We start from the raw sequence: 13,609 nt of genomic DNA on the forward strand, positions 1-13,609 counted from the left end.
GACCATCTGTTCGTCCTGCACAGCGGGAGGAAGCAAGGTGAAGCGGCCTCGCGGCCCACCATCCCCCGCTGGATTAAGGAAGTTATCAGAGCAGCTTACATGGAGGCTGGGAAGTCTCCGCCTCTACAAGTCAAGGCTCATTCTACCAGAGCACAAGCGGCATCTTGGGCAGAATCCCGGATGCTGTCGCCTGCAGAAATCTGTAAAGCGGCGACGTGGTCCTCCCTCCATACCTTCTCCAGGTTCTACCATCTGGATGTCCAGGCCAGGGAGGACTCAGCATTTGCAAGGGCGGTCCTACATGGGCCTCAGGCAGCCTCCCGCCCAGGCTGGGAGTAAAGCTTTTGTACATCCCATTCGTTCTGAGTCCATCTGGCTACACGCCAGGAAATGTTGAGATTACTTACCTGATAATCTCCTTTTCCTTAGTGTAGACAGATGGACTCAGCATCCCGCCCAGCTGCCTGTGTACATGGGTTTCACCGATTCAAGGTAAGCCATGGCATTTGTTTACATAAGAGCGTACACTCTACCAGGTGTCAACGCCTTCCGGTTGTGAATGCTGGCGGTCTCCAGTCACTGTCAATCGGTCAGGGGAATCCTGTTTCACTTTTCACTGAGCGTCAGAACACACATCCATAACAGCTTTTGCAAGGAAGATTACTAAGTTGCTACGCTTCCTGTGGGGATATATATACCCCGTACTGACGTCAGATCCGTCTTCAACTGCTAGCACGCGGATACTATCCCATTCGTTCTGAGTCCATCTGTCTACACTAAGGAAAAGGAGATTATCAGGTAAGTAATCTCAACATTCCTGATGGTGATTACTTCGGCTCATAGGGTGAGTGAGCTTCAGGCTCTGGTTATGTACGCACCATACACTAAGTTCTTTCACGATCATGTGGTTTTGCGTACGCATCCGAAGTTTCTACCCAAGGTAGTAATGATATTCATATTAATCAGTCCATTGTTTTGCCCACCTTCTTTCTGAGGCCCCATTCTCACCCAGGGGAGCGGGTTCTTAACATCTTGGACTGTAAAAGGGCCTTGGCTTTCTACCTCTATCGCACTGCTGGCCACAGATAGTCCACCCAGCACTTCATGTCTTTTGATTCCAACAAGCTGGGGTTGGCAGTGGGTAAACATACCTTGTTGAACTGGCTGGCGATTTGCATCGCCTTCTGTTACGCGCAGGCAGGCCGTCCGCTCGCCGGCAGAGTAAAGGGGCTATGGCGACATTGGTGGCACATTTGCGTGCAGTCCCCGTCATTGAGATCTGCCAGGCCGCAACCTAGAGTTCTCTTCACATGTTTGCGGCTCATTACAGCTTGGACAAAGACTGACATCAAGACAGGTCCTTTGGTCAATCCGTCCTCCGCAACCTGTTCCAGACCTGAACCCAACTCTTCGTGCTTCTGTGAGAACCAGACAGTCCCCTGTTGCCTACAGCGCTGCAGTTTTGTTGTGCCCGTTAGCACCTTGTTCGGTCGCTGTTGGCCTCTCTTATTCACAGGGACAATCTGGAGCTTGATACTCACCCACATGTGAGGACTACCATCCTGCTTGTCCTAGGAGAAAGCACAGTTGCTTACCTGTAACAGGTGTTCTCCTGGGACAGCAGGATGTTAGTCCTCAGGAACCCCACCCTCCTCCCTATGAAATTACCATATTTTTCGCTCCATAAGACGCACTTTTTTTCCCCCAAAGGTGGGGGGAAAATGTATGTGCGTCTTATGGAGCGAATATTAAAAAAAAAACAAACAAAAATCTAACAAACACCCCCCCCCCCCCCGACTCCCCCAAGACCTGCCGACTTAATTTCCTACAACCCCCCCCCCTCCTGACCCCACCCCCCCAAGACCTGACAAATTAATTTCCTGCAACCCCCCACCCTCCTGACCCCCCCAAGACCTGCCAAACGTCCCTGGTGGTCCAGCAGGGGTCCGGGAATGATCTCCTGGGCGTGGGCCTTCGGCTGCCAGTAAACAAAATGGCGCCGACGGCCCTATGCCCTCACTATGTCACTGAGACCGATCGCTGCTATTGGTCGGTCTCAGTGACATAGTGAGGGCATAGGGCCGTCGGCTGCCAGTAAACAAAATGGCGCCGACGGCCCTATGCCCTCACTATGTCACTGAGACCGACCAATAGCAGCGGTCGGTCTCAGTGACATAGTGAGGGCATAGGGCCGTCGGCGCCATTTTGTTTACTGGCAGCCGACGGCTCACGCCCAGGAGATCGTTCCCGGACCGCTCCTGGACCCCCGCTGGACCACCAGGGACGTTTGGCAGGTCTTGGGGGGGTCAGGAGGGTGGGGGGTTGCAGGAAATTAATTCGGCAGGTCTTGGGGGGGTCAGGAGGGTGGGGGGTTGCAGGAAATTAATTCGGCAGGTCTTGGGGGGGTCAGGGGGGTGGAGGTTGTTAATTTAAAGGGTTGGGATGGGGGGGGGGGTTTTGGGGGTTCCCACAGAAAGAAAAGTTTTCTGATCTGGGGAGTGGACCGAAATGGCCCTCCTCAGACCCGAAAACAAAATGGGGAGAAAAAAAAAAACTATGCACTCCCCTAATTTGCTCCATAAGACGCCCAGACGCAGAGCCGGTTTAGCACAATTTTTTTTTTTTTAAATTTTCCCCCTCTGAATCCTAGGTGCGTCTTATGGTCAGGTGCGTCTTATGGAGCGAAAAATACGGTAGGTTCTCCTCCAGTTTGTGTTATTTTTTCGCTCATATTTTTCTCTGAGACTGAAGGAGGACTTTGCGTTGACGTGCGGATAACAGTAGGCAGGGCGTGCTCAGTCTGTTGGTCAAAGCTTCTAGAAACTTTGACAAAAGGTTTTCCGTGCCGGGCTTCATTGATGATGTCACTCATCTGTGAGGGCTAACATCCTGCTGTCCTAGGAGAACTCCTGTTACGGGTAAGCAACTGCACTTTTTTCCCCAATTTGATGCAATAGACAACCTGGCAGCTAGAGCAAACTGAGTAAAGAGAGTCTGCGTTGATTTAGAAACATCTGGCAAATAGTACATTTAACAGAAAATACCTAGGATACTTGTGAATGTTACAGTTAACAAGCTAGTGAAACACCCTTGTATATCCTATGCAATTTTCCAGAGTAAGATACCAACAATAGATAAGCTTGTAACCATGTTCTACCAAAAGAGATGAGATGGAGCTCTTCCCTACAGATAAGACTCATAAATCCCAGATGGAGTCTTACAGAGGCACCCCAGTCTCTCTCCCATGCCTCTAAGTGCATTGGTTTGTAAGATAACTTTTCTAGTAATTACAAATACAACTTAGAAAGCACTTTCTTACCCCGTTTAGGGCTATCGCAGAGACCTTCAAATAAGTCTTACCACAAAATAAATCCTTCATTACCTATGGAGACTAGAGGTATTGAGATTATTGCAATTAGGAAAACGGTCTTTCAAGGAAAGTGTATATCTTTAATTCAGCTCTGAAAGCACGATTTATTTTTTTTTTGGGCTTGACATTCTGGTCAAACTCAAAAGTACCCATCTCCAAAAATCTATAGAATAAGATGAGAAGGGAGGAACATGAGGTCATAATAAATATTAATTTTGCATAGTTAATAAACCTTTATCCTTTTTCCTTGATGTGGACTTGAAAGGAGTTACAGATAATGTACCTTTCAATAAAGATATATTTGAAAAAAAAATCAAAGCAAAAAAGCCAGCAGTCAAATTTAAGACTGTGGGTGTGAGCTTGACATATCTGTCACAGACACTCCCTCTGTCTGATGTCTGGTTACTTTGCCTGGGCAGAGATCATGATGCTCCCAACTGTTATAGTTGTGGTTGAATGTCTCTGCTAGCACAGCAGTATCAAGTCTGGAAGATGGAGGCTTTTTGAAAGATGCTGTCCGATAAGATCTTGAAGCCTTGCATAGCTGCTTCGCTTTCTAGAGTGAGGTATTTCTGGCTCCATAAGAAACAGCAGTCATGTTGGGACTCTGCCTCCTCTTTTTCCCACAGATCAGAGAAGGATTCCCCAACCATGCCGCTGGCTTCTGAATCCTTTACTGGTCTGGGTTTGAGAAGGTGTGCAGAAGTAGATAGTGCTGAATGAGGTACTAAGAAGAGTATCCAAGTGAAGTGAGGGTTCCCTTTTAATGCAGTTTCCCTCAATGCCAAAGAAATCAGCACTGTTTGCACAGGGTTCCGCCAAGGCAGATTTTTTTTCTTTGTGCACAGATGAGGTAGTTCTCTTAGCGCAGTTATCCTCGTCCTTCCTGGCCCGGATGATCCCCCATGGCACCAAGCAACCTTTTCTTTTTGGATGTTTATCTTTGTGTTGTCTTGTCTCATTGGCACAGAGCATTCCAGGACACAGTAAGCACCCTTGATGTTGAGTTCCACAGTGCCTTTGGTAATATCAGAGTGGAGTGCTGCAACGCAGTGGAACAAGCATCTATCTAATTTGGCGTATAGAATGTTGGCACAGAAAGTATTCCTTCTGGTACCTATGATTAGACCTAGTACTGATCAGCTGGACACATTGGTGTAGCTGGTGCTAAATGCATCAGAGCCTAGTGCTTCTGCAGTTGCAGCCTTGGTGCTACCTGCTACTGTGGCACTGAGAGAGGATGAGCATATATGTGTGAAAGAGGATCTCTCTTCTACTCCAGTGCAGAGGGTTTTCAATCAGTTGGAGCCCACCTTTGGGAGCTGGTGAAGAATTTTGTTACATTTTGAAGACTAGGAGACCAGAGAGGGAAGTTGGTGCTTCACTTGTCCAGTATGGAAGACCTTTTCCCATATAGTGGAGCCCTTGGGAGGCTTCAGACTTCGCCTCATGGACTTCCAGCAGTGGGAATGAGTTTATAAAATTGTTCAGAGTAGTTAAATCACAAGCTGATTGTTGTAAATTACAGGAGGACCTTGCGAGACTGGAAGATTGGGCATTCATATGGCAGATGAAATTTAATGTGGACAAGTGCAAGGTGATGCATATAGGGAAAAATAATCCATGCTGTAGTTACACGATGTTAGGTTCCATATTAGGAGTTGCCACCCAGGAAAGATCTAGGCGTCATTATGGATAATACATTGAAATCATTGGCTCAGTGTGCTGCAGCAGTCAAAAAAGCAAACAATATTAGGAATTATTAGAAAGGGAATGGTGAAAAAAAACAGAAAATGTCATCATGCCTCTGTGTCACTCCATGGTGAGACGGCACCTTGAGTACTGTGTACAGTTTTGGTCGTCGCATCTCAAAAAAGATATAGTTGCAATGGAGAAGGTACAGAGAAGTGTGACCAAAATGATAAAGGGGATGAAACAGCTCCCCTATGAGGAAAGGCTTAAAGAGGTTAGGGCTGTTCAGCTTGGAGAAGAGATGGCTGAGGGGGGATATGATAGAGGTCTTTAAAATCATGAGCGGTGTAGCACGGGTAAATGTGAATCAATTATTTACTCTTTCAGATAATAGAAGGACTAGGGGGCACTCCATGAAATTAGCGAGTAGCACATTTAAAGCTAATCGGAGACAATTCTTTTTTACTCAATTCACAATTAAGTTCTGGAATTTGTTGCCAGAGGACGTGGTTAGTGCAGTTAGTGTAGCTGGGTTTAAAAAAGGTTTGGATAAATTCTTGGAGGAGAAGTCCATTGCCTAGTATTAATCAAGTTGACTTAGAAAATAGCCACTGCTATTACTAGCATCAGTAGCATGGGATATACTTAGTTTTTGGGTACTTGCCAGGTACTTGTAGCCTGGATTGGCCACTGTTGGAAACAGGATGGACCCTTGGTCTAACCCAGTATGGCAATTTCTTATGTTCTTAGGACACAATGGACTTAAGGAGCATCACTCCACTCTGCAGTCTTCTCCAGGAGCGGGAGATCATCCTGCTGCTGCCAGAGGTCAGTACTTCTACAAATGTCCATTTCTCCAGAGGTGGCCCTTCAGTCCTTTTCCATGACAGTGAGTTGCTCCGACTCCGCTGCAGCAATTACCTGCTAGGGTACAATAAAGGGAGAACTGACTGCCAAAAGCTCAGCAGCAATTGCAACCTAAGCCTGGGGCCAGTTTTTGATGACCTTGAGGCCTGTCCTTTCTGTTGGATGGAGGAGTCCAGATTATTCTTCTGGTGTGGATCTATATCACCAAGGACAAGTATGTTCTGAAAATTGTGGCATATGCTTCTGTCACCCACCTCTGGCACAACAGAGATCAGTTTTCAGTTCTGACCCTCTCAATCAACTCAACTACAGCTGGAAGAAACCTCTCTTTAGCAGAAGCCGATGGAGCTTATTCCTTTTTGGGAATGAGGCCAGGGGTTCTGTTTCTACTATTTATTTTATTTATTTATTTATTTAACATTTTTTTTTTATAGATAGACATTCGTTGGGAACATCACATCGGTTTACACAGAACAAAAAGGAGCAAAAGGCTTTACAGGGAACTGGAATTTAAACAGCTAAGAACTAAAATTTAGAACAGGAACTGAGTGAGAAGCTTGTCAAACAATTCAGGGTGTGTATATATAGTATCAAAACATTTACAGTAAAAGGACATAGCATAAGCATTTCTAAGGATGGGTTGGGTTTAAGGGAAGGGTGTGTTGAGGGTAAGGCACTGTCAAAGAGATAAAATGAAGAGGGCATTTATATAGAACTATGCAGCGAATGGCTTTACAGGGAAATGGTAATTAACCAGTTGAGAACTAAAATTAGGAGCATTAGCTATGTAAAAGTTTGTCCTACAATTCAAGTTATATACAGTATGCAAATATTTACAGTAAGAAGGGAAATAGCATAAGCAGCATGCAGTTCCGAGAATAGGTAGGGGTTAAGGGAACTGTGTGTTGCAGGGTCGGAGCTGTCAGAGGGATATGAGGAAGAGTACTTCTTAATCCTCCAGAAGTCAGGGCGATTGAAGTCCATTCTGGATTTGTGAAAAATAAACAGATTGTTGGTTCGAGAGAGGTTTAAGATGAATTCTGTCCATCTGAGGGGATTTGATGTGTACTGGATCTGAAAAACACTTATGCACACTTTTCCATTCATCCTGCCTATTGAAAGTTCCTCAGGTTCATGACGAAGGGTATACACTATCAGTACAAGATTTTTGGATTCAGCTTCTTGGTGGATCTGACAGTGTTCACAAAGTATCTTGCAGTTGTAGCTGCACAGATTCATTGGCAGGATGTCTGCATGTTCCCATATCTGGATGATTGGTTGACGATGGCTGTGTCTCTGGCGGGCATCCTCAGCAGAACATTCAGCTTCTCTGGTCCCTGGGTTTCCTGGTCAATTTTTCAAAGTCCAATTTGGTTCCGTGCCAAATGACACAGTTCATAGAAGCCTGGATAAACTCACTTCAGGAGGAAGGGGTTTCTTCTGTCGAAACAGCTGGAGTTGCCTGGTGAGGTCCCTTCTACCTCAAGACTGTACATCAGGAAAGTGTATCCTTGTTCTTGTAGGCACATGCATGTGGTTCCTCTGACTTATCTGCACATGCAAGGTCTTGGACCCTCCAAGACCAGTTGGATCAATTGGTCCAACCATTATCCCACCAAATCTCAGTAACTGGGATGCGAATATCCCTCAAGTGGTGAATCAGTCCAGAAGTTCTGATGGTGAGTCTTTAACTGTGCTCCCAGCACATCAAGTGACCCTGTCTATTGATGCCTCTGTCAAAGGGTGGGGAGCACACACTGGTGCAGCAGGGACCCAAGAGATATGGTCCCTAGTGGAGAGTTAACTATAAACCACCCATTATACTCCCAAGAACTTTCTCCCACCTGCTCTCAGGCAAGAGAATCTTGATCCAGACAGGCAACCAGATGGCCATATTCTGTGTAAACAATCGAGGCATGGGCTCATATGCTCTCCACAATGAAGCTCTTTGATTCTGGTCGTGGGCCTATTGTCACAGTACTTATCTACAGATGACCTACCTACTGGGAATCCAGAATACACTGACCATCTCAGCAGAGTTCTACAACTGAACAAGTGTTCATTGGACCAAGAGGTTTTGAACAACTCTTTCCATCATTGGGGAGCACCAGTTTGACCTGTTCAACTTGGAGGGCAATTGCAAGCTCGAAGTTCTGCTCCATACATCCAGGTAACTACCAATTAGTTCCCAAGGCTTTTATGCTAAACTGGAGTGTTGGTCTATTCTATGCCAACCCACCAATTCCTTTTGTTGCCAGAACAGTCCAGAAGATCCTTCAGGTTAAGGCAAGGGTAATCCCTCATAGCCTGGCTTGGCCAGTACAAATGTGGCATCCGTCCATCCTCCATCAGTCAGCTCAGCCTCTTATTCCCTTGGCAGGTACTCATCATCCAGGAGACTGGGAGACTGCTATCTGAACCTGCTATTGTTAACCCTTACAGAATAGATGTATAGTAATTGTCCCATCTTACGCCTTCCTATTGAGGTGAAGCATACTGATTTCAGTCAGGAAACCTTCAATCAGAAAATCCTACAGTTTCAAGTAGAAGAAATTTACTATGTGTTGCGGGACCAGTAGTTGGATCCCTTCTTCTCTTGTGATCTGAGGTACTTGCTTCAGTATCTGTTGTCCCCATTGTCCTCAGGCCTCAGCACCTCTTCAGTTAAAGTACACCTTAGTGCTATTGTAGTGTTACATCAGTAGGTGGCTGGGACTCCAATTTCTCTCCACCCTTTAGAATCAAGTTAATGAAAAGATTGTGGAACTTCAGGCCTCCGATTAATAAACTTCTAGTGACTTGGGACTTCAGTGTGGTCTTGATTCAACTCATGAAACGACCATTTAAATCTTTTCAATCAGTGAAATTCAAGTTTTTCACCTGGAAGGTGGTGTTTCTTGTAGCTGTCACCTCGGCACAAAGAGTAAAGCAAATTACAATCTGTAGTTTCCTATTTGCCATACCTATAGTTCTTTCATAACAGAATCTTTCTATGAACTCAACCTAAGTTCCTTCTGAATGTGGTATCTGCATTCCATATTAATTAAGCTGTTGTGCTGCTAACTTTCTTTCTGAGATTACATGCACACAAAGGAGAATGGGCTGTTCATTCCTTATTTTTTATTTATTTTAAATGTTACCCGCCACTCCATAGTTCAGGGCAGGATACAAAATCCATAAAATATACAGCAAGCAACATGATGACATTAATAAAATAAAAACATAAAAATAAAATTACATCACAATTAAAAAAAAAAAAAAAAAGGCAAGCGGTTTTGGATTACATTGCGTTACTGTACACCTGCTTAAAACAAATGCGTCTTAAGAGTTCTTAAAGGCTTTACAGTTCTTTTATACTCTGGATAACAACTGGGAGAGAATTCCACACAATAGGGCCTGCAGTTGAAAATGCCCACTCTGTAGTTTTAAGAAAGGCAGCCTTTGAGGGGATATTTAGAAGGCCTTGATTGGAGGATCTAAGTGTAGAGGAGATCCAAGGTAAAGATAAATTGTTTCAGATTATGCATAACCACCACTTTATACTGTATGTGCTGCGAAAAGGGGAGCCTGTAGAGGGAACATATATTCCTGCACAAGAGCCCTGGTCTGTTTTTTGAGGAAAACTTGATTTTACCATCAAATTTCTTAACCGTTCATGTCCTTTGATCCCAATAAATTGGAGGCAATTGCCAAAAGAACTCTAATAGGCTAGCAGACTGTATAGTGTACTTTTATGCTCTGTCAAAGCTCAAGTGAGAGCCACGGTAGCTTCAGCGGCTCATTTCACAAGCACTTCTGTTGAAGACATATGCAAAGCTTATGCTTGGTTGTCTGTTCACACTTTTATATCACTCTACTCTTTGGTCAGCATGTCAGAGACAGTAATTTTGGACAAGCAGTTCTGCGCAGCCTGTTCACCCAGTACCAGTCCACTCCACTGAATTGACTGACTAGATGCTCTGCTATGCATCTCTCATCTTGGGACTCCATGCATTATGGCTGCTTGTTGACAGAATAGGATTCTCCATCGACAACTTGATGTTTCAGCCATGCTTAATACCCATATGCCTCCCTGGAGAATAGACTAGATCACTAAAGCTTTATATCTGAAAAGATTAAGGGACTTATGAGGTAGTGACTGAGCATGGGAGCTCCCACACATGCACAGAAACATTTTATCTGAGCTCTGAGAGCTGGGACTGTTTTAGTGTCATTAGATAATATCACTCGTGATATGGCTGATTTATCTTGCTCTCTACGGAGAGCCTTGTTTAAAGTGAGCAAACTTGCTATACTTGCTCTTCCTTCAATTCTTCTGTCTACTTTTGGTTTTGACCTTCTCATTTTCCTGCCTGCTTTCCTTTTCCCTGTTCTTCTTCCTCCTTTCCCCTCTATTCCCTCAACCCCCTTCCTCCTCCATTATCTTCCAGGATTCCTTTCTCCCAAATCCAGGTACCCCTCTATTTTTTCTCAAACCCCTATCCCAATCACAGGTCCTTTTTCAGTCTATTCCAATGCCCAATCTGCCTGTACCTTCTCCCATCTACTGTTCTCTTTCTACTGTCCATGGTGTTACCTCTCTCTCCTTCTTGCTGCCTCCCCCCCCCTAAAAAAAAATTATGATCACACCCAAGAACATTCCTGTAAAAATGCAGGACATGAGTGTAACTGAGATCCTGCTGTCTTTATAATGTTTACCATTCACACAGGCAAACATACTGAAGAGTGAAGCAGGATATGCCATACTAGTTGATTCTTATACAATCAGTGATGGCCTACTAGCTCATTATCAGGTGACTCTCACTAGCTCTGTTCTACTTGTTTTAACAAAGTTATTGAACTTACCATTGCATATCTCCATAGAACAAAAATGCAATTGTACTTAGATCATAAAGAAACTCTGTGTTTCCCAAACTTTTAAAGTCTAGGGCACGCATACATTAATAAAAATGTGTGGCACACCAACCTTCATGAGTCAGGCAGGACGGACATAGAGAGGACTCGTATAGTCAAAAGTAAAGTTAGGAAAGCACAAAGACCCACTAGTGCCTTTTCCGAATTCCAAAACAGAGTGGAGACACATTTGAACTCATCCTAATGGGCCAGTTCCCTCTATACACAAATGCAGGACAAGTGAAAAGTTGGTGTGATACAGGCAGCTGGCTCAGTTACCTTGGCTTGCCAGATGTGATTGTCAGAACTTTTCTATTGCTAATGTTCCTCTCAACACTCTGAGTCAGATCCAGCCCTTCATGGATGCTGTCTCTCACACTCTGCTGGGGGATAAAATAGTGGGTGGGAGGACTCAAAGAGGGAGACTTAGGAGGGGAAAGATGCTATGTGCATTCTGTGTGCTTCACAAAGTGGAATTCTGCTATCCATGTTTTGCATGCTGCATATAAATGACCACACTCCAGGGCTTGCTTATTTATTTATTTGTTGTTTTATATACCGTCATTCGGTTTTGCCATCACAATGGTTTACAAGTTTCAATCTAGTTGACAATCTTAAAAACGTGGTACAAACATTGTGATAAAAGTGAGATAGCAGTACAGTTAAGAACATAAAATTCACATAACATAATAAGCGTAAAGATAATAGAGGAATGCACAGGTGATCACGGCTGAGATAACCAAGAATGGTATGGCTCTGTAAAAAAGGAGTGATGGGGGTGATACAGGAGTGTCATTGTGTGTCTTGAAAGACTTTGGTAAACAACCAGGCTTATGCTGTAGCTAGGAAGAAGAAACATGCATGATTTGATTTAATTTATCAACTGCTTTCCAGATAAAATCATCAAAAGCGATGTACAAAATATTAAAAAAATCATATATAAAATACATAAAGCAAAATATAAAATAGTTAAAACAAAACACACATACTTAAATCCCCAAACTATAACAACTTTGCATAATTAAACTGCTTTAAAATTCATCTGCACCCATCACTTTATACTAGATATCAACCAAGTCTTCATGCCCTTTCGGAATCGCAATAAATTATCTTTCTCTCTAAGTGCCAGAGGGGGGAGGATTCCAAAGACTAGGCGGAGCAGTAGAAATAGCCCTGTTTTGCAACCTTGCATGCTGAAATGCCTTTACTGATGACAGTTTTAATAAAGACTTTGATTAGTTTGAATAACACACTTTTATACCACTGTAATCGCCCCTTCAAATGCAGTGGACAATTAACCTCTCAGAATCTTAAAAACCTAGCACAAAGCGTTTAAATTGGTAGCACAAAGAAATAGGTAGCCAATATAATTGGAATAACAATGGTATTGCTGGAGTTTGCCAAGAATTACCAGTTAGTATCCATGCTGCCACAGTCTGAATACTCTGCAATCTGCTATAGAGTCCCCTGATAAAGTGCGTTACAGTAATCGAGTTCTGACAACAGTAAAGCATAATAAACTTTTTCAGTGCATCCAATTGCAAAAAAAGGTTTCAGTTGTTTAACTAGTCTTAAGCTCAAAGAAGCTTTCTTTGTCATCAAGGCAATCTATTTATCAGTTGCCAACTGTGAATCCAGTATAACCCCCAGCAATCTCCCTTCTTTGCAGTCTGCAACCCCCAACTCAAGTTGCAGCAACTTTTACTTGCATTTATTTGTCTTTAGCCAATCATTCATCCACTTTAGACACCTGTTAACCCGAATATTAGCACAATTGCTTCGCTATAGGCAGGATATAAGAAGTATTAAATAAATAAATAAATAAATAGTGCCAGACAGGTCTCAACCCAAAGGGACTACAAACAGAATATCATCCGCATAGATATATGTAGCATAAACCAAATATAATGAAAATAAGCATCTAACGGGGACAAATAGATGTTAAAAAGTAAAGGGGATAAAGAAGAACCCTGTGGAACTTCCTGTGAAAATTTTTTAGTTTCAGATTTATCTCCTTGAATCACAATTATATACTATCTGTCCTGTTTATATATATATAAAAAAAAAAAGAAATCCATCACAATACCTTTCCTCCCATTCCCAGCTCACGACATCTTAGTCAACATAGCATGATCAACTAAATCAAAAGCACTTGATAAATCTGGTAACAGAATACATACAGGCCTATAATACCAAAGCTGCAGGCTCCAACTTAGAATTCTTTACAGTTGGAGAGATTACTCCTTTCTTCCAAACAGCAGGTACAGTTCCTGCCTTCAGAGATGAATTCACCAAATTCAAGAGCCCCACCAGAGCCTTATCAGGCAAGCTTAGAATAAGCTAAGGACATTGGTCAAGCATAAAATATGAAGCCTTAATAGATCTTAAATAACGGTTTAAGTACTAATAAAGAAAGAGGCTCAAATTCTTCCAAAAAAACCAATAGCTAGATCACCCCATCAATTTACCTATCACCCATTTATCCATAAGTCTCCGCGCCCGTTGATTACATTTGTTCTCAGAAAGTAGCTCTTGCATGTTTGAGCCACCATTGATGATCTTGTTGCTGTGAGGTGCTGAGAGCAGAGTCCAGGTGCTGGTCTAGATCTGAACATTAAATAGCAGTGTAATTTTTTTTCCTGTGGAACATCTCATCATGTCTGAAGGCACACTGCTTGAAAAATATGTAGATGAACAGATGTTGAATTCATGCATCAACCTGCTTCTGTTTTCTCCTTTCTCCAGATGATTAATTATGTCCAATTTCTGTGTAATCAATATAACATG

General features: G+C 43.2%; 1 protein-coding gene across 4 annotated transcripts in view; it reads left to right on the top strand.

Annotated features, from left to right (window-relative positions):
• FBXL5 (F-box and leucine rich repeat protein 5) overlaps positions 1–13,609 on the top strand; it is a 251,460-nt gene that overhangs the window by 154,496 nt on the left and 83,355 nt on the right. The window contains exon 10 of one of the 4 annotated variants that reach the window (XR_003854714.1): positions 5,813–5,890. The exons of the other annotated variants lie outside the window; for them this stretch is intronic. The gene's annotated coding sequence lies outside the window, so the exon portion shown is untranslated. The remainder of the gene's footprint in view (positions 1–5,812; positions 5,891–13,609) is intronic. 4 annotated transcript variants of the gene reach the window in all.

This window comes from Rhinatrema bivittatum, chromosome 1 (genome assembly GCF_901001135.1).
Source record: "Rhinatrema bivittatum chromosome 1, aRhiBiv1.1, whole genome shotgun sequence".
NCBI lineage: Eukaryota > Metazoa > Chordata > Amphibia > Gymnophiona > Rhinatrematidae > Rhinatrema > Rhinatrema bivittatum.